This window comes from Cetorhinus maximus, chromosome 10 (genome assembly GCF_964194155.1).
Source record: "Cetorhinus maximus chromosome 10, sCetMax3.hap1.1, whole genome shotgun sequence".
NCBI lineage: Eukaryota > Metazoa > Chordata > Chondrichthyes > Lamniformes > Cetorhinidae > Cetorhinus > Cetorhinus maximus.
This window is the reverse complement of record NC_135888.1, coordinates 53,259,384-53,280,019: the sequence shown is the minus strand read 5'-3', so window position 1 is coordinate 53,280,019 and position 20,636 is coordinate 53,259,384. Positions and strand designations below refer to the sequence as shown.

The following is a 20,636-nucleotide window of genomic DNA, read 5'->3' as shown; positions in this document are numbered from 1 at the left end:
AGACAGGCGCAAAGTATTCATTAAGAACCGTATCCACACTCTCCACCTCCACACCTAGGTTACATTTTTCATCTTTTATGGGCCTTACTTATTCCTTAGTTATCCTCTTTTAGTTAGTCATCTTTGGGTTCTCCTTGATTTTGCTTGCCAATATTCTTTCATGCCCTCTCTTTGCTTTTGCTGTTGAAATCCTTTTGAATGGAATTTAATACCCCCCTCCACCGAGAGGGGAGTTTAGAGGTAGGGGTGCATATGATTGGACGGGAAGGTGTGGGATGGAGACCCCATCGCCTTCCTGACTTCCCCCGATCATGCAGCAGGCGGGAAAGGTGGAGCAAGGCCTTCCCACCTGGAAGCCAATTGAGGCCCATAGGTAGTCACTTAAAGGCCTTATCCCATTCGGAAACTCACCATTCGGGAAGACTACAAAACAAACTCTGTCGGGTTTGCCTGCACGGGTGAGGAAGGGAGTGACCCTCATTTTCAGGTATTCTGTGATAATCCAAAGATCCAGCATTGGGAAGAGGGTGCTGGCAGTCACTCTGTCCCTAACAACAGATTCTTGTAACGTCCCCACAGCAGAGATGAGATTAATAAAGTAACTTTCTGTTAGAAAGAGTGAAGTCTGTTACTGAGAGTCTGCCCGGTTTCACCATTCCTTTCACAAGCACTTGTGGAACAATTATTGCAGCCACAGTGTACTTTCCCTTTAAGAGATACTGGCTGACTTTAAGTGGGATCCTGGACTCCCACTATTGGACCCTCCCATTCAGATGTCCAGATGAACAGCGTCACAGACAGATTTTACATGTTGCTGCATGAGTCTGAACCACAGTGGTTAGTCACCCTGTTCCAACCCCACCCCACACCCAACTCAACCCCCACCCTTCCCCATCCCCACATCGCAACCACCCCAACACCTACCCTGTCCCACACCCACCACATACCCACCCCTACTCCAACCCTGCCCCACCCCCTCCCACACCCCAAACCTGCCCCACACCCACCTCCAACCATAACCCTGATCCGCTCCCTTCCCCTCTCCCCCATGACCCATCCCCATCCTGCCTCACCCTTTTCCCTGCCCCAATTCAACACCTCTCCACGCCAATCCTGCCCCACCCGACTGTTAGGTAATGGAAGATGTTACACAAATTAATATGTTATTCCACAGGAGAATAGGGTTTAAAGACGTTTATTGGCTTTCCAAGGAATGAAACATAAAATTAAAAATATCACCAGTAATCACACATACAGTAACTGTCGTTAGTAATCATAAATAAAATGTCCAATCACATGATAAAATTAATAATCAAACAGATATAATGATAACTACTATGAAGAATCAGAAATACAATATCTGTTTATTATTAATAATTAAATATGCACAATGATAATTGGGCGTGTGGTAGGAGTGGGACAGTTTTTGGGGAGATTGCAATGTGGGGGTGGGGCAAGTTTAGAGTGGGGCTGGGACAGGTTGATTAACCACTGCAGTTCAGACCTGGCAGATTGGAGGGTGGCAGATGTAACCCCTCCATTTAAAAAAGGAGGGAGAAAACAGCAAATTACAGTCCAGTTATCCTAACCTCAGTCGTAGGGAAAATGCTGGAGTCTATTATAAAAGATATAATAACAGGACACTTAGAAAATAGCAATGAGATTACACAAAGTCAACATGGATTTATGGAGGGCAAATGACGTCCTGAATATTTTGCTTGTGGGGTGTGCATGACCGGCGGGCCCAGGAGTGGACAGGAAATGAGCGCCACTGACCGTGATCGGCCCCCGACCGTGATTTCACGCTGGCTGGCCAATTAATGGCCAGTGTGAAACATGCACTGAGAAAGGCTCAGCACTGCCAGTGGTGGGGGGGGGGTGGGAAGACGAGCACCTCAAGTGAGCTCCCTGAAGACAGATTGCTGCCACAGAATAAACGAAACAACAAAAATGCTGCAAAATAAGTCCATGCAGCACATTGAAGCACTTGAAAGCATACATCATAAAAAAACAGTCCTCAGGTATCTCTTTTTATATTTCCCCAAGGAGATTTCATCCCACCCTGGATCGAGGTTTGAGCAAAAATGTAAAGACCGCTCGATTGACTGGCCCGTCCGCCAACTGTAAAAGTGGACGGGGCACGAAAAATCACTTTCAATTGCCTCCTTAATGGGCTTAAATGCCCGCTTAATTGTCGGGGGGAGCATGTGTACACCCGTTGAGTGAGATATCGCAATGAGTGTGCGATGATGTCGGACTCCCGCCTGACGTCATCTCGCACTATTTTGCGGCCAGATGGGTTGGGTGTGCATCCGCCCGCAGGACCTAAAATTCTGGCCCATGTTTGACAAACCTTCTGGAGTCCTTTGAGACGTAACTAACAGAATAGATAAGGGAGAAGCAGTGGATATGGTGCATTTGGATTTTCAGAAAGCTTTTGATAAAGTCCCATTGAAGAAGTTAGTGTGTAAAATTAAAGCACATGGGATTGGGGGTAATATATTGGCTTGGATTGAGAATTGGTTAGCGGACAGGAAACAGAGAGTAGGAATGAATGGGTCTTTTTAGGAGTGACAAGTGGTGACTAGTGAGGTACCGCAGAGAGCAGTGCTTGGGCCCCAGCTATTCACAATATATCTCAATGATTTGGTTGAGGGAACCAAATGTAATATTTCTAAGTTTGCTGATGACATGAAACTTGGTGGGAATGTGAGAGAAGAGGGGGGTGTTAAGAGGCTTCAAGGAGATTTAGACAGGTTGAGTGAGTGGGCAAGTACATGGCAGATGCATACAACGTGGATAAGTATGAAGTTAAACACTTTGGAAGGCAAAACAAAATGGCAGAGTATTACTTAAATGGTGATAATTTGGGAAATGTTGATGTACAAAAGGACTTGGGTGTCCTTGTACACCAATCACTGAAACCAAACATGCAGGTACAGCAAGCAGTTAAGAAGGCAAATGATATATTCATTGTGAGAGGACTCAAGTACAGGAGCAAGGATGTCTTACTGCAGCTGTACAGGGCCTTGGTGAGACCATACCTGGAGTATTGTGTGCAGTTTTGGTCTCCTTACCTAAGAAAGGATGTACTGGCCATAGAAGGAGTGCAGGGAAGGTTCACCAGACTGATTCCTGGGGTGGCAGGATTGTCGTATGAGGAGAGATTGGGCCGGCTAGGCCTGTATTCACTGGAGTTGAGAAGAATGAGAGGAGATCTCATTGAAATATATAAAATTCTGACAGGGATGGGCAGACTGGATGCAAGAATGATGTTTCTTCTGGCTGGGGGGTTCTAGAACAAGGAGTCACAGTCTCAGGATACAGGGTAGACTATTTAGGACTGAGATGAAGAGAAACTTCTACCCCAAAAGACTGTGGAGGCCAAGTCACTGAATATATTTAAGATGACAAGAGATAGATTTCCGGAATCTAAAGGCATCACGGGGTATAGGGAGAGCGGGAGAATGGCGTTGAGATGAAGAATCAGCCATGATCATATTGAATGACGGAGCAGACTCTAAGGGCCAAATTACCTACTCCTGTTCCTATTTTCTATGTTTCTAATAATCACCCATATGTTTGAGACCCTGACAGTACAAGACTGGGGAATTCACTGGGTCACAGGTTTTGAGTTCAAGGGGATCAGCTGGCCAAGCCTTGTTGAATTCCGAAGTATCTATTCTAACAGCCTCTTTTTGTACCTTTCTTTCACTCTCACTACGTGAGGGTCCACATGATTCAAAGGGTTACCTCATCCAATTAGCTCAAATAACTGCATTTTAAACAAGAATAACTCTCCATAACTGACTCACTCCCTAATTTTCCAGACCTATGGCAGGTGTCTTTTCAAGGCTGGAGCTAATGGATACAGTTTTGTAGCTTCTGCTTATCAGTGAAAACATTGTCTGACTGGAATCCCTTTTACTAACTGAACATTGTTAACAGAAACTCACTGGAAATCTAAACTGAATATGGAGAATTTAACCATGATTAATATAGGCGTCAAAGACCCTCCATCCGACCCAGAGGTGACATCATCAGAGACCACCAAGCCTACCTGGAAGTGATATCATCAGGGACCCCCAAACTGACATCATCAGGGACCCCCAAACTGACATGGAGGTCCACATACCCAAACAGGAAGTGAAATCCAAATCCCAAAACAGGAAGTGCTGTCTATGAGGCTCTGATATCAGGATTAATTTAATAGTTTTAAGGCTTTGTCCCAACAAGAAAATGCTGGAAACACGGGTTCAATGAATCTGATATCAAATTTGTGTAAATATCTCTGTGAGTCAGTGACCTGGTAAAATAACAAAGTCCCTGCCTCGTAATTCAACTTGATTCGAATCCTGATGATGGGCTGGATTGATGTGATGTGATGGGACTAGAAATTGTGTCGGGCTGTGAGAAATTTAGAAAATCTATATAAACACCAGGATTTACTGCTCCTCCCCAGTAAAGACTTTCCCCCTTCCCTCTCAATACTCTCACTCACAATCCCGATTACCCAGCGATTCCCACTAGCCTCCACATTCCAGGAATGGGATCCTGAGGAGAAGCTCTGGGAGCAGAGAACTTGGAAACGATCTTTAAACCTCTCTGGATGAGGTGGGTAGGGCTGTTTTTGTTTTGTCCACGATACTGATCTCAAATCATCAGACAGAACCAAGTTGTAGTTTACTGTCTTTGGATCCAGGCTCAATAGTGTTTTCCCTAGAGAGGGGAGAAGAGATTGGTCAGACAAGGTTATTCCACTCTGATCAATGAGTGACAGCTACAGGTAGGAGTGTCAGTATTTCCCAGACACTGTGAACCTCCTCTCACTTCCTCCAAATAAAAGGTGTGGCTATGGGTACCCGCATGGGCCCCAGCTTTGCCTGTCTCTTTATGGGGTATTTGGAACATTCCTTGTTCCAGTCCTACTCCAGCCCCCTCCCACAACTCTTTCTCTGGTACATCGATGATTACTTCGTGCGGCTTCATGCTCTGATCTGGACCTGGAAAAATTTATTAATTTTGCTTCCAATCTCCATCCCTCCATCATTTTCACATGGTCCATCTCTGACACTTCCCTTCCCTTCCTTGACCTCTCTGTCTCAATTTCCGATGATAGACTGTCCACCAATATCCATTACAAGCCTACCGACTCCCACAGCTACCTCGACTACAGCTCCTCACACCCCACTTCCTGTAAGGACTCCATCCCATTCTCTCAGTTCCTTCGCCTCCGTCGCATCTGTTCTGATGACGCTACCTTCAAAAACAGTTCCTCTGACATGTCCTCCTTCTTCCTTAACCGAGGTTTTCCACCCACGGTCGTTGACAGGGCCCTCAACCGTGTCCGGCCCATCTCCCGCGCATCCGCCCTCACGCCTTCTCCTCCCTCCCAGAAACATGATAGGGTCCTCCTTGTCCTCACTTATCACCCCACCAGCCTCCGCATTCAAAGGATCATCCTCCGCCATTTCCGCCAACTCCAGCATGATGCCACCACCAAACACATCTTCCCTTCACCCCCCCTGGCGGCATTCCGTAGGGAACGTGCCCTCCGGGACACCCTGGTCCACTCCTCCATCACCCCCTACTCCTCAACTCCCACCTATGGCACCTCCCCATGCCCACGCAGAAGATGCAACACCTGCCCCTTCACTTCCCCTCTCCTCACCGTCCAAGGGCCCAAACACTCCTTTCAAGTGAAGCAGCATTTCACTTGCATTTCTCCTAACTTAGTCTACTGCATTCGTTGCTCCCAATGCGGTCTCCTCTACATTGGAGAGACCAAACGTAAACTGGGCGACCGCTTTGCAGAACACCTGCGGTCTGTCCGCAAGAAAAACCCAAACCTTCCTGTCGCTTGCCATTTTAACACCCCACCCTGCTCTCTTGCCCACGTCTGTCCTTGGCTTGCTGCATTGTTCCAGTGAAGCCCAAAGCAAACTGGAGGAACAGCACCTCATCTTCCGACTAGGCACTTTACAGCCTTCCAGGCTGTATATTGAATTCAACAACTTTAGATCTTAAACTCCCTCCCCTCATCCCCACCCCGTTTCTTCCCCCTCCCTTTTGTTTTTTTCAATAATTTATATAGATTTTTCTTTTCCCACCTATTTCCATTATTTTTAAATCTACAACTAATACCTTGTCAGTCTTTCCACCCCACCACCACTAGAACTGTACCTTGAGTGTCCTGCCAACCATTCTTAATTAGCACATTTTCTTAGATAATATCACCACTTTCAACACCTCTTTGATCCTTTTGTCTGTGACATCTTTTGATTATCTGCTCCTATCACTGCTTGCTTGTCCCTACAACCACTCCCCCCCCTCAACTTCTCTCCCCCACACCCCCCCCCACCCCCCTTAAACCAGCTTATATTTCACCCCTCTCCTAACTATACTCAGTTCTGCTGAAGGGTCATGAGGACTCGAAACGTCGACTCTTTTCTTCTCCGCCGATGCTGCCAGACCTGCTGAGTTTTTCCAGGTAATTCTGTTTTTGTTTTGGATTTCCAGCATCCGCAGTAGTTTTTTGTTCTTATCCCCATATTACCTGTTAGATTGTATTCTTCCCATGTTAAATAAATGGCCTTCAATCAGAATCCCTGTTCAATAGCAGTGTATGAGTCCCAGTGCTGTACACATTGTGCAAACATTGCAGTGGGACACACAGTAACAGTCAATTTAATCACACAAAAATGGTTTAAATCAGATGTTATTACAGCTGAAGAGTACAGTTAAGAAATTTACTTTTAAAATATTTAGCATCCAAATTAATTAATTAAATAGAATAGAGATGGCTGGGCAGGCGATGTGTTGTAGCTGTAGTATGTGGGAGCCGGTGGACGCCGGTGCAATCCACGGTGACCACATCTGCAGCAAGTGTTGGCTGCTCGAGGAATTTCAGCTCAGAGTTCATGAGCTGGAGTCCGAGCTGCAGACACTGCGACACATCAGAGAGGGGGAGAGTTACCTGGACACTGTGTTTCAGGAGGCAGTCAAACCCCTTAGGTTAATTAAATCAACTTTGGACCATAGTCAATGACAGGAGGGTGTGACTGTGAGAGAGGAAGGTATGGGGATCCAAACTTTAGCTTTGGAGGAGCATCAGCCAGTGCCCTTGTCCAAAAGATACGAGGTTCACAGTGCAGATAAGGGCACAGACTGCAGGGAGGGTGAGTGAACTGACCACGGCACCATGGTACAGAGTGCCATTCAAGTGGGGGGAGAAAAGAGAAATGTAGTAGTAATAGGGGATAGCATAGTTAGGGGAATAGATACAGTTCTCTGCAGCAAAGAGAGAGAGCCCCGAAGGCTGTGTTGCCTACCTGGTGCCAATGTTAAGGACATCTCTTCTGGGCTGGAGAGGAACTTAGAGTGGGAGGGGAAGGATCCAGTTGTTGTGGTCCACTTAGGTACCAACAATATAGGTAGGACTAGGAAAGAGGCTCTGCTGAGGGACTACAAGCATCTCGGGGCTAAATTAAAAAGTAGAACCATAAAGCTAATAATCTCCGGATTACTGCCTGAGTCATGTGCAAATTGGCATAGGGTAAATAAAATTAGAGAGTTAAATGCGTGGCTCAAAGATTGGTGTGGGAGAAATAGGTTCCAATTCATGGGGCACTGGCACCAACACTGGTGAAGGAGAGAGCTGTTTCATTGGGATGGGCTTCATTTGAACCATGCTGGGACCAGTGTCCTGGCGAAACGTATAACTAGGGTTGGGGATAGGGCTTTAAACTAATTAGTGGTGGGGATGGTGGGGGGGGATCAATTGAAGGGAAGTTTAAAAAATCAAAAAGAACTGAAAGAGCAGAGGTGTAGGGTAGTGAAGAGGCGAACGATAATCAAAGTGTGACAAGAAGAGGCAGTAAATATAAGCAGAAGAGTGCTGCAGAAATCAGAACCAGAATGAGTATTAATGGTAAAAAGTCAAAGCTTAAGACTCTTTATCTGAACGCATGCAGCATTTGTAACAAGATGGGTGAGCTGACGGCACAAATAGAAATAAATGAATACAACTTGATAGCTATTACAGAGACGTGGTTGCAGGGAGAGGAGAGTGCGAGAGAAGGACTCTGGGACAGGCAGTCAGCAGCACCTAGAGGAGAGAGCGAGAGGACTCTGGGACAGGCAGTCAGCAGCACCTAGGGGAGAGAGCGAGAGGTGGACTCTGGGACAGCAGTCAGCAGCACCTAGAGGAGAGTGCGAGATGAGGACTCTGGGACAGGCAGTCAGCAGCACCTAGAGGAGTCAGGAGTTGAAGAGAAGTACGAGAGGAGTCGGGAGTTGAAGAGAAGCTGGGAGAGCAGGGGTCACTGAGGGAGTTCGGTGAAGAGGGAATGAGGTGATCCTTTGAGTATCATGAGTACGGCTGGGTAAGCATTTAGGACTTTAATTGCTTATAGTTATTAACGCCTTATTTTGTGGTTCATCGTTTGTAGGGGCTATATTTTGTAACAACGAGGAGCAGAGAAGAAGGGCCCGAAGTAATTGATATTAAGTATCTTTCAAAAGGTTTAATTTAATTTAAAGGGGTAAGTCATGGCAGGAGAGCTCAAAGCCATGGTGTGCTCCTCCTATGTGCCCGGCTATGTGGGAAGCCGGGCACATTTCCAGTGCTCGGGGCCAGCATGTGTGCAGGAAGTGTTTCCAGCTGCAGCTCCTGGAATCCCGGGTTTTGGAGCTGGATCAGCAGCTGGGGACACTGTGGAGCATCCGCGAGGCAGAGAGTATCCTGGATAGGACGTATATAGAGGTGGTCACACCACAGGCTAGGAGTCCACAGGCAGGAAGGAAATGGGTGACCACCAGGCAAAGCAAGAGGACTAGGCAGGCAGTGCAGGAATCTCCTGTGGCTATTCCCCTGCAAAACAGATATACCGCTTTGGATATTGTTGGGGGGGAATGGCCTCTCAGGAGAAAGCAGCCAAATTTGTTGCACCACGGTTGGCTCTACTGCACAGGGGAGGAGTAAAAAGTGTGGGGATGCAATAGTTATAGGGGATTCAATTGTAAGGGGAATAGATAGGGCATTTCTGTGGCCGCAAATGAGACTCCAGGATGGTACCTTGCCTCCCTGGTGCTAGGGTCAAGGATGTCTTAGAGCGGCCACAGGACATTCTGAAGGGGGCGGATGAAAAGCCAGTGTGCATAGTACACATTGGTACAAACGACATAGGTAAAAAAAGGGATGAGGTCCTAAAAGCAGAATATAGGGAGTTAGGAAGTAAGTTGAAAAGTAGGACCTTAAAGGTAGTGATCTCAGGATTACGTCCAGTGCCACGTGACAGTCAGAGTAGAGATAGCAGTATATATCGGATGAATACACGGCTGAAGAGATGGTGTGAAGGGGAGGGTTTCAGATTCCTGGAGCATTGGGACTAGTTCTGGGGGAGGTGGGACCAGTACAAACTGGACGGGTTACACCTGGGCAGGACCGGGACTGATGTCTTAGGGGGAACATTTGCTAGACTGGTTGAGGAGGATTTAAACTAAAATGGCAGGGGGATGGGAATCTATGCAAGGAGTCAGAGGAAGGAGAATCAAAGACAAGAACAAAAGACAGAAAGCGGAATAAGAAAAGTGACAGTCAGAGAAATCAAGGACAAGAATCAAACAAGGCCTCAGTGAAAAATAGTGGGAATGGGACAAGTAATGTTAAAAAGACAAGCCTTAAGGCTTTGTGCCTTAACGCGAGGAGCATTCGCAATAAAGTGGATGAATTAACCGCGCAAATAGATGTAAACAGGTATGATATAGTCGGGATTACGGAGACATGGCTGCAGGGTGACCAGGGATGGGAACTGAACAACTAGGGCTATTCAGTATTTAGGAAGGAGAGACAAAAAGGAAAAGGCGATGGAGTTGCATTGCTGGTTAAAGAGGAAATTAACACAATAGTGCAGAAAGATATTAGCTCTGATGATGTGAAATCTGTATGGGTAGAGCTGAGAAACACTAAGGGGCAAAAAACGTTAGTGGGGGTTGTATATAGACCCCCAAACTGTAGTGGTGATGTTGGGAATGGCATTAAACAGGAAATTGGAGACGCATGTAATAAAGGAACAGCTAAAGGGTGACTTTAATCTGCATATAGATGGGCAAATCAAATTAGTAACAATGCCATAGAGGAGGAATTCCTGGAGAGTATACGGGATGGTTTTCTGGACGTTAAGGAACCAACGAGATAACAGGTCATCCTCGACTGGGTATTGTGGAATGAGAAAGGAATAATTGGCAATCTAGTTGTGCGAGGCCCCTTGGGGATGAGCGACCATAATATGATAGAATTCTTCATCAAGATGGAGAGTGATGTAGTTGATTCTGAGACTAGGGTCCTGAATCTTAATGAAGGAAACTACAATGGTATGAGGCGCGAGTTGGCTATAATGGATTGGGAAACATTACTTAAAGGGGTGACGGTGGATAGGCAATGGCAAACATTCAAAGAGCGCATGGGTGAACTGCAACAATTGTTTATTCCTGTCTGGCGCAAAAGTAAAACAGGAAAGGGGGCCAAACCATGGCTTACAAGGGAAATTAGAGATAGTATTAGATGCAAAGAAGAGGCCTACGAATTGGTCAGAAGAAACAACAGACCAGCGGATTGGCAGCAGTTTAGAATTCAGCAAAGGAGGGCCAAGGAATTGATTAAGAAGGAGAAAATAGAGTACGAGTGTAAGCTTGCAGGGAACATAAAAACTGACTGTATAAGTTTCTATAGGTATGTGAAGAGAAAAAGATTGGTGAAGACAAATGTAGGTCCCTTTAGGTCAGAAACAGGGGAATTTATAATGGGGAACAAAGAAATGGCTGACCAACTAAATACATACTTTGGTTCTGTCTTCAGAAAGGAGGACACTAATAACATACCAGAAATGTTAGGGAACACAGGGTTTAGTGAGAGGGAGGATCTGAAAGAAATCAGTATTAGTAGGGAAATGGCATTGGGGAAATTGATGGGATTGAAGGCCGATAAATCCCCAGGGCCTGATAATCTACATCCCAGAGTACTTAAGGAAGTGGCCCTAGAAATAGTGGATGCATTGGTGGTCATCTTCCGAGATTCTACAGACTCTGGAACAGTTCCTACAGATTGGAGGGTACCTAATGTAACCCCACTATTTAAAAAGGGAGGCAGAGAGAAAACAGGGAATTATAGACCAGTCAGCCTGACATCGGTAGTGGGGATAATTCTAGAGTCTATTAGAAAAGATTTAATAGCTGAGCAAGTGGAAAACAGTGGCAGAATCAGAGTCAGAATGGATTTATGAAAGGGAAAATCATGCTTGACAAATCTACTGGAATTTTTCGAGGATGTAACTAGTAGAGTTGATGAGGGGGAGCCAGTGGATGTGGTTTATTTGGACTTTCAGGAGGCTTTTGACAAAGTCCCACATAAGAGATTAGCGTGTAAAATTAAAGCGCATGGGATTGGGGGTAGTGTATTGAGATGGATAGAAAACTGGTTGGCAGACAGGAAACAAAGAGTAGGAATAAACGGGTCTTTTTCCTAATGGCAGGCAGTGACTAGTAGGGTACCGCAGGGATCAGTGCTGGGATCCTAGTTATTTACAATATATATATTAATGATTTAGATGAGGGAATTAAATGTAATATCTCCAGATTTGCAGATGACACAAAGCTGGGTGGAAGGCTGAGCTGTGAGGAGGATGCAGAGATGCTTCAGTGTGATTTGGACAAGCTGAGTGAGTGGGCAAATGCATGGCAGATGCAGTATAATGTGGATAAATGTGAGATTATCCATTTTGGTAGCAAAAACAGGAAGGCAGATTATTATCTGAATGGCTATAAATTGAGAGAGGGGAATGTGCAATGAGACCTGGGTGTCCTTGTACACCAGTTGCTGAAGGTAAGCATGCAGGTGCAGCAGGCGGTAAAGAAGGCAAATGGTATGTTGGCCTTCACAGCGAGAGGATTCGAGTACAGGAACAGGGTTGCAATTGTACAGGGCCTTGGTGAGACCACACCTGGAATAGTGAGTGCAGTTTTGGTCTCCTTATCTGAGGAAGGATGTACTTGCTATCGAGGGAGTGCAGCGAAGGTTTACCCGACTGATTCCTGGGATGGTGGGACTGACATATGAGGAGCGATTGAGCCGATTAGGATTATATTCGCTGGAGTTCAGAAGAATGAGGGGCGATCTCATAGAAACCTATACAATGCTAACAGGACTAGACAGGGTAGATGTAGGAAGGATGTTCCCGATGTTGGGGGAGTCCAGAACCAAGGGTCACACTCTGAAAATACGGGGTAGACCATTTAGGACTGAGATGAGAAGAAAGTCATTCGCCCAGAGAGTGGTGAGCCTGTGGAATTTGTTACCACAGAAAGTAGTTTAGACCAAAACATTGTATGTTTTCAAGAAGGAGTTAGATATAGCTCTTGGGGCGAAAGGGATCAAAGGGTATGGGGAGAAAGCGGGAGCAGGCTATTGAGTTGGATGATCAGCCATGATCATAATGAATGGCGGAGCAGGCTCGAAGGGCCGACTGGCCTACTCCTGCTCCTAGTTTCTATGTTTCTAGGTTTCTATGTGACCAATATTGAGAACTCAATATTCAAGGGTATTCAACATTCTGGAAAAATAGGCAAAAAGGAAAAGGAGGTGGGGTAGTTTTGTTAATAAAAGAAGATATCAGTGCGGTGGTGAGTAATGATATAGGTCCAATAGCTTGTGATGTGGAATCAGTTTGGGTGGAAATAAGGAACAGCAAAGGGAAGAAGTCATGGATGGGAGTCATCTATCGGCCCCTGAAGAGTTGCCTCACTGTCGGACAAAGTATAAATCCGGATATAATGGAGGCGTGTAAGAAGGGCACCACAATTGTCATGGGTGATTTTGATCTGCATATTGACTGGACAAATCAGATTGGCAGGGGTAACATGGAAGACAAATTTGTAGAGTGCATCAGGGATTGTTTCTTAGAGCAATACATTGAAGAACCTACCTAGGAACATATTATTTTAGATCTAGTAATGTGTAATGAGGTGGGATTAATAAGAGATCTCGTAGTTAAGGATCCTCTAGGGGGTAGCGATCACAACATGGTAGAATTTCAAATTCAGTTTGAGGACGAGCAACTCAGGTCTCACACCAGTGTCCTCAACTTAAATAAGGACAATTGCAGAGGTATGAGAAAGATTTGTCTGAAGCGGGCTTGGAAAATAGACTAAGGGGAAGGTCAGTGAATGAGCAGAGGCAGACATTTAAGCAGATATTTCATAACGCTCAGCAAAAATTTATCCCAGTCAAAAAGAAGGACTCGATGAGAAGGATGAACCACCCGTGGTTAACAAAGGTAGTCAAGGAGAGTATCCAATCAAAAGCTAAGGCATACAAAGCGGCGAAAACTAGTAGTAGGCCAGAGGATTGGGAATTTTTTTTAGGAACCAGCAGCAGATGACTAAAAAGCTAATAAAGAGGGAGAAAATTGATTACTAAAGTAAATTGGCAAGAAATATAAAAACTAACAGCAAGAGCTTCTACGGGTATATGAAAAGAAAGAGAGTGGCTAAAGTGAGCGTGGGACCCTTGAAGGATGTGACTGGGGAATTGATAATGGGGAACAGAGAAATGACAGATAATTTAAACCAATATTGTACATCGGTTTTCATTATGAAGGACACTATAAACATCCCAAAGATATCAGATAAGGAAGGAGCAAATGGGAGGAAAGATCTTGACAGTCTCTATCATGAGGGACAAAGTATTTGACAAATTTAATGGAACTAAAGGCAGACAAGTCGCCAGGACCTGATGGCCTGCATCCAAGGGTTTTAAAGGAAGTGGCTGCAGAGATAGTGGAGGCATTGGTCGAACTATTCCAGAACTCACTGTATTCCGGGAGGGTCCCAGCGGATTGGAAAACCGCTCAAGTGACACCCCTAGTAGAAAAAATCAGGAGGCAGGCTATTATTTAAATAGAGATAGACTCCAAAAAAAAAAGAACAGTGCAGAGGGATCTGAGTGTTCTTGTGCATGAAACACAAAAAGTTAGCATGCAGGTGCAGCAAGTAATGAAGAAGGCAAATGGAATTTTGGTCTGTATTACTAGGGAGTTGGAGTTTAAAAATAGGGAAGCCTTTTGCAACTGTACAGGGTGTTGGTGAGGCCACACCTGGAGCACTGTGTACAGTTTTCATCCCTGTATTTAAGAAAGTATATCTTGGCATTGGGGGCAGTTCAAATGAGATTCACTAGGCTGATTCCCACATGGGAGACTAATAAAGAAGGCAAATGCACATGGGGTACAGAGTAATTTGATAAGGTGGATTCAAAATTGGCTTAGTTGTAGGAGACCCAGAGGGTGATGACAGAAGGATGCTTTAGTGACTGGAAGCCAGTGTCCAGTGGCGTGTCACAGAGATCTGTGCTGGGTCCCCTATTATTCGTCATTTATATAAACAACATTGATGATTATGGATTAGTAAGTTTGCGGATGACACAAAGATTGGCCAGGTGGTTAACAGTGAGGTTGAGTGTCTTGGGCTGCAGGAAGATATAGACGGGATGGTCAAATGGGCAGATAAGCGGCAAATGGTATTTAACCCTGAAAAGTGTGAAGTGATACACTTTGGTAGGAGTAATTTGACAAGGAACGATTCAATGAACGGCACGACACTAGGAAGTTCTGAGGAACAAAGGGACCTTGGCATGTTTGTCCATAGATCTCTGAAGGCAGAGGGGCATGTTAGTGGGGTGGTGGAAAAGGCATATGGAACACTTGCCTTTATCAACCGAGGCATAGATTACAAAAGTAGGGAGGTCATGTTGGAGTTGTATAGAACCTTGGTGAGGCCACAGCTGGAGTACTGTATGCAGTTCTGGTCGCCACATTATAGGAAGGATGTGATTGCATTGGAGGGGGTGCAGAGGAGATTCACCAGGATGTTGCCTGGGATGAAACATTTAAGTTATGAAGAGAGGTCGGATAGACTTGGGTTGTTTTCGTTGGAGCAGAGAAGACTGAGGGGCAACCTGATCGAGGTGTACGAGATTATGAGGGGCATGGGCAGGGTGGATAGGGAGCAGCTGTTCCCCTTAGTTGAAGGGTCAGTCACGAGGAGATACAAGTTCAAGGTGAGGGGCAGGAGGTTTAGGGGGGATGTGAGGAAAAACATTTTTACCCAGAGGGTGGTGACGGTCTGGAATGCGTTGCCTGGGAGGGTGGTGGAGGCGGGTTGCCTCACATCCTTTAAAAAGTACCTGGATGAGCACTTGGCACGTCATAACGTTCGGCTTTGGCCCAAGTGCTGGTAAATGGGATTAGGTAGGTAGGTCAGGTGTTTCTCACGTGTTGGTGCAGACTCGATGGGCCTAAGGGCCTCTTCTGCACTGTGTGATTCTGTGATTCCTGGGATGAAGGGGTTGACTTACCAAGAACGGTAAACAGGCTAGGCATTATTTATTCGTTATAGAGTTTAGAAGAATGAGGGGTGATCTTATTGAAACATACAAGATTCCGAGGGGCATTGACAGGGTAGATGTTGAGAAGATGTTTCCGCTAGTGGGGGATTCTCGAACTAGGGGACATAGTTACAGAATAAGAGGACACTCATTTAAAACTGAGATGCAAAGGAATTTCTGGAATTCTCTACCCCAGAGAGTTGTGGAGGCTAGATCACTGAAAGTATTCAAAGAGGAGGTAGGTAGATTTTTGAAATATCAGGGAGTTGAGGGCTCTGAGGAGCTGGCACAATAGAGGAGTTGAGGCCTGGGGCAGGTCAGCTATGATCTTATTGAATGGAGGAGCAGGCTCAAGGGGCTGAATAGTCTACTCCTGCTCCTATTTCTTATGTTTTTAAATGTATGGTTGCTAAATTTGCACAAAGATAGGTAGGAAAGTTAGTTGTGAAGAGGACATAAGGAGGCTACTAAGGTACATAGATAGGTTAAGTGAATGAGCAAAGATCTGGCAAATGGAGTATAATGTGGGCAAATGGGAAATTGTCCATTTTGGCAGGAAGAATAAAAAAGAAGCTTATTATTAAAAAATAAATTCCGATGGGGGAATCAGAATGTACCAACGGGAGACGGTGGAGGGAAACTGGCTGGTAAACCACCTCATGGTGCCCGTCAGGCAAGACCCCATTGGCTGTGAGTCTGAAAGCAGCTCAAGTTTACTGATTTTTATTAAACAAAGATATTAATTGATGTGGGGAAAAGATATGGAATAAGGTCACAGATCTGCCAAGATCTCATTAAGTGGTGGGACAGACTCTCAAGGGCAATTAGGGATGGTCAATAAATGCTGGCCTAGCCAGCGATGCTCACATTCCGTAAATGAATTTTTAAAAAATGGCCTCCTCCTTTTCCTGTGTCCCTTCTGCACCTTAAACTGTTGCTCCCTGTTCACTCTGAATTCACCAACACCCACTCAGGCCCCAGATCTGACACTTAAACCAATAGAGAGCCGTGAGGAGGGAACAGGAGCAGGAACTCGAAACCCCAACGGAAGAAATATCACTGAGAAAGGAAGGATTAAATATAAATTGTAGTCAGTATGATCCCTGTTTAACATTGTAAACACACCTTGGGATATTCCCGCTTTCCTGCTGATTTCAGTCAACATCTGGAGGACATTCCCTGGGACAGTAGCTGCCCCAGAGGAGCTGTGTGGGGGAGGGCTTACGTTCAATGGGTCCCTGTATTCAGTGAAAGCTGGCACTGTAAAAAAAGCACACAGTGATTGGGAATTATGACACAGCGAGGTCCAGATTCCTTCATATTACTCAGTGGTGGGTTATATATTCCATCCTTATATATTCTACATTACAACAGTGACTGCACTTCAAAAATAGAACTTTGTTGGCTGTAAAGACATTTGGGATGTCCTGAGGTTGTGAAAGTTGCTCTAAAAATACAGGTCTTCCTTTATTTTTAAACATTCTGACGGCCCTGTGAGGGACGGTGTCTCTTTCAGAGACACTCTGATTGACAGCATGTAACCCCGTTCCTACCTGGGTGAAGTTCTGGCCCATTACAGTGGGGAATATTTAAAGCTAGTGTCACTGGGGACTGAGGATTAATCTCCGGCTCCTGATCCACACACACAGGGAGCTGATATTGAAGTTCAGAGATATTCCCAGCTGTCTGAACACAACTAACCCAACCTGCTCTCAGTCCCTTATATTGGAGAAAAGCTGCATGTTCTTACTGATGATTCCCAATATGTGTCAGCGGTACTTTTCCCATCCATTCAGCCTCTTCTGGATAAGTTGAGATATATTGGACAGGTTCAGGGTGAGCTCTCGAACATCTGGCTCTGTGACTCTCTGAGTCTCAGTCGCTCTGCAATGAAAGAGGAATGTTTTATCAGTGGGGACATTTCAGATCAAGAACCGAAAGGGGAACTAGTGATCAGTGTAACACCCTGCATGCCTTCTACTACTCGTGCTGACACCCTGCAGTAACCCATCCTGAAAATGGCAGATTATGGGAGAATACAGTCTCCTTGCATTCACACTGATCTCCACATGTGCAGTTGGATCCTGGTTTGCTGCCACTTCAGCTCAGTTTGTGATTTTCAAATCTGTCTATGTTCAGTTCAGTTTCTCTGTACTGGAGCCTCATCTTTCCATTATTAAAAACAAAAACAGAAATACCTGGAAAAACTCAGCAGGTCTGGCAGGTTTTTCCAGGTATTTCTGTTTTTGTTTTGGATTTCCAGCATCCGCAGTTTTTTGTTTTTATTTCCATTATTAACAATGATTATGATCCCGAGGGTCTCCAGTCTGTGCTCCCTCCCTCTTTCAGCAGCTGTTCCCCCCTCCATAACATCCTGATGGGGCCTCTGGAGTTTCTGTTTCCCTCTCTAAGTGAAGGGGACACCCCCAAGGGTCCCTGGTTGGTTGTGTCCTCCTATCCCTTGTTTTTCTCCCTTCCACCGGTCATGCTGTCAATCGCTAGCTGTTGGGCGGGAATCAGAAGACTATTTAAATGGGATCTGGCCATGAAGATCGACAGGACCTCCACATTGCCAGCCTTGCTGGGATCTTCCCACAGCCTCAGACAGCCATGGTGTCAGGATATTTAGAAAATCATATTGGGATCAGGCAGAGTCAACATTGTTTTGTGAAAGGGAAATTGTGCTCCCATCCGCGTGTCCCCCCCACCACGCTCCCATGACCACCCCAACTAACCTCTGGCTCCATCCATGCCCTCCACCCCAATTCCATCTGCAGCCCCTACTCTGGCTCCATTTCCAGCCCCCCACTGCGGCTCCATCCGCGTATCTCCGGTTCCATCCACACCCTCCATCCTGGACCCATTGCAGTACCAAGCCCAGCTCCATTCCCGGCCCCCCACCACAGCTCCATACGCACACCCCTGTCTCCATCCATCCCATCCACCCCAGCTCCTTCCGCAGCCCCCATGCCAGCTCCATCCATGGCCTCCACCACGGTTCCATCTGTGGTCCTCACCACGGCTCCATCCACGTCCCCACCATTGACTCCATGCATGCCCTCCACCCCAGCTCCATCTGTGACCCCACCACAGCTCCATCCACACCTCCATCTCCATCCACGCCCTCCACCCCCTTGGTCCATCTGTGCCCCCCACACCACCCCAGCTCCACCCACGGCCCCCTCACCTGCTGGCTCCATCCACTGCCCTTCCTTCCCCGTCCCCGGGATAGGGCATCAGGTTCTGCAGACCATTAGGTTTGGAGACAGTGAAGAAGGAGAAAGAGAAGCAGAGGCAGAGACAGAGTGGGAAAGGAGACAGAGAGAGAGAGAGAGACAAAGCGAGAATGGAAAGCAAAAAGTTGAGCTGAGTTTCAGGAGTGTTGTGGGTGAGACACAGAAACTGTGCTACTCAGGGCTTGTTGGGTGATTTACTGTAATCTAATTTAAATTTCTGTAGTATTTCTGGTATATTCTGTAATTTATTTTACTTTGCAAGTTATTCCAGTTAGGAATGCACATTGCTGCACACGTACGATATAGTATTTCAACTTATACTTTGGTTTTTCCGGGCAAGAAATGGCTGAAGGAACCTAACATTGATTCCTAAGGGAACCCAAGATTCGCTTAAAGTGGTTTCACTTAAAGTCACGATTTTCAGGAATGCAACCATAACTTTAAGTCAGGACTTATTGTACTGTAAGAGTTTGTTGTGAGTGGTGGCTGAGTTGGTACTATTGATAGAGTTGATCAGCAGACACTTCTTAGGTGGAAACTTTAAGTTTATTTAGAAAGGTACTCAGCAGCAACTACGTGTGTTTTCAACTCAAACTCTATCTCCACACGACTAACCACTAACTACTGACTATTGAGGTAGCCCGCGCTACTCTCCTATTGGGTATTAAAGATCATGTGATCTTCCTTAACAAGTATTATTCTTAAAGGTATATTACACACTAAATTAAACCATAATTACCACAGAGTGAGAGGAACTTACCTGGAAAGGAGCTGCTTCGAGTTCTGTGAATAAAGAGAGGAGATCAGATCAGTCAATGAACAAACCAACTCCCAATGGAATCAAACAGCGAATTTGGGATTGATAGAAAAGAGTTCAGTGTGTAACAGCAGGTGTGGCCAGTCACAGGAATGAGGAACAATCCCACATTTCGCTGCACTCCATCCTGGAACAGCACCAACACTCCGAGGGCAGGGCTGAGGGGGCAGCACCAACACTCTGAGGGCAGGGTTGAGGGGGCAGCACCAACACTCTGAGGGCAGGGCTGAGGGGGCAGCACCAACACTCCGAGGGCAGGGTTGAGGGGGCAGCACCAACACTCCAAGGGCAGGACTGAGGGGGCAGCACCAACACTCAGAGGGCAGGGTTGAGGGGGCAGCACCAACACTCCGTGGGCAGGACTGAGGGGGCAGCACGAACACTCCGAGGGCAGGACTGGGGGCAGCACCAACACTCCAAGGGCAGGGCTGAGGGGACAGATCAAATTCTGGGCCCCACCAACAATCTTGAAACGATTCAGCCCTCACAAAAAGACCCCATTCCCCAGCCATGATCTTGTTTATATTGAAGATGTACCTGAATAAAGGAGAGAGGGTCCCTTTGTACCAGAGTTTGGGTTTCTCCATCTATTAATGTAATCTGTTCCATCCTCTTGTTTAATGCTTCAGAACAGCTTCTAATCTGAGAGAGAGCTCGGAGCCCCTTCTCATCGATCAGTTTCAATGTGGATTCTTCATCTTCTTCCAGCTTTCCCTCCAATCAGAAAAGCTCTTCGATAACTTTCCTTTCAGCTCATTGATTCGTGTCTGAAACCCAAACCAACTCCCATTACAAATGAAAGGCATTGGAAAAACTCAGCAGGTCTGGTTGCATCTGTGGAGCGGGAAAGTTAACTTTTTGAGTTCAATATGGGTCTTCTTCAGAACTGGACTGGGGCATAAATGTAATGGGTTTTATGCTGTTGGAAAAGCGGGGAGGGTGAGGAAGAGCAAAGGAAAGGTCAGGGTTAGGTCAGAGGGCGGGGGAGTTGAAATGACAATGATGTCATGGAATAAAAGGCAAATACAGTGCTAATGGTCATAGTAAAGAGACAAAGCATTGATCCAGAGTAGCACAGATTTAAAGTAATTAGGAAAAGAAGAAAAAGTGATATGAGAAAAATTTTAATGCAGTGAATGATTAA

The 20,636-nt window shown here is 45.9% G+C and overlaps 1 pseudogene across 1 annotated transcript in view; it reads right to left on the bottom strand.

Moving 5' to 3' along the window:
- Positions 1 to 4,099: 4,099 nt before the first annotated feature.
- The window catches only part of LOC144685696 (E3 ubiquitin/ISG15 ligase TRIM25-like), a 46,566-nt pseudogene continuing 30,029 nt past the window's right edge, over positions 4,100 to 20,636 (bottom strand). Inside the window, exons 3-7 of the transcript XR_013577763.1 lie at positions 20,030 to 20,259; positions 19,436 to 19,458; positions 17,190 to 17,323; positions 16,565 to 16,699; positions 4,100 to 4,719 (exon numbers count right to left, since the gene is read on the bottom strand). The product of XR_013577763.1 is annotated as an E3 ubiquitin/ISG15 ligase TRIM25-like (transcript). The remainder of the gene's footprint in view (positions 4,720 to 16,564; positions 16,700 to 17,189; positions 17,324 to 19,435; positions 19,459 to 20,029; positions 20,260 to 20,636) is intronic.